The sequence below is a fragment of the Pyxicephalus adspersus genome, chromosome 12 (genome assembly GCF_032062135.1).
Source record: "Pyxicephalus adspersus chromosome 12, UCB_Pads_2.0, whole genome shotgun sequence".
NCBI lineage: Eukaryota > Metazoa > Chordata > Amphibia > Anura > Pyxicephalidae > Pyxicephalus > Pyxicephalus adspersus.
The window spans coordinates 1,616,284-1,616,862 of NC_092869.1; the positions used below are offsets into that span (position 1 = coordinate 1,616,284).

Consider the following 579-nt stretch of genomic DNA (forward strand, 5'->3'; position numbering starts at 1 on the left):
CTTGAGGGAATCTTAATGGTGATTAACTGGGAGATCACACACACGTGTATTGGTAAACAGGGGTAAATGTCCCTTTTAGCTTATTTGCAGGAAAATACAGTGATAAATGTCCAATGACCTTGCAGATATAATTGCAGATATAACAGAGTGGTAAATGTCCAATGACTGGGCAGATAACAGTGTAAATGTTTTGGTAAATGTTCGATGACTTTGCAGGCAGAAGTGATAAATGTCCAATGACTTTGCAGATAAATAGTGGTGGTAGGGTCTAATGGCTTTCCAGATAAACAGAGGTGGTAATAGCTTGCAGACAAACCTTGGAGTTCCTACACGGATAATCAGATGCGAGAGTGAAGGATGCATGAGCAGCGAGAAGCAGGAATCGGGAAATAGGAATAGGGAAGTTGTCACGATATAGGAAATCATGGAGCCTTCATATAGTGCCGCCCTAGTCTCTGATTGGAGCGCATACTTGGTATGTGCAGAGTAATGATACGCACTGAGAATGTGCAATAAGGTTCATTTAGACATAGGTTTGTGACAGTCTGCCAATCCCTTTGCATGCCTTCTGCTGTGCAG

General features: G+C 42.3%; 2 long non-coding RNA genes across 3 annotated transcripts in view; both read left to right on the forward strand.

Annotated features, from left to right (window-relative positions):
• Nucleotides 1-579, forward strand: part of LOC140341727 (uncharacterized) — a 26,608-nt gene that overhangs the window by 16,606 nt on the left and 9,423 nt on the right. The window lies entirely within an intron of this gene.
• The window catches only part of LOC140342247 (uncharacterized), a 1,438-nt gene continuing 1,224 nt past the window's right edge, over nt 366-579 (forward strand). The window contains exon 1 of the long non-coding RNA XR_011923020.1: nt 366-533. This is a non-coding gene — a long non-coding RNA (uncharacterized lncRNA). The remainder of the gene's footprint in view (nt 534-579) is intronic.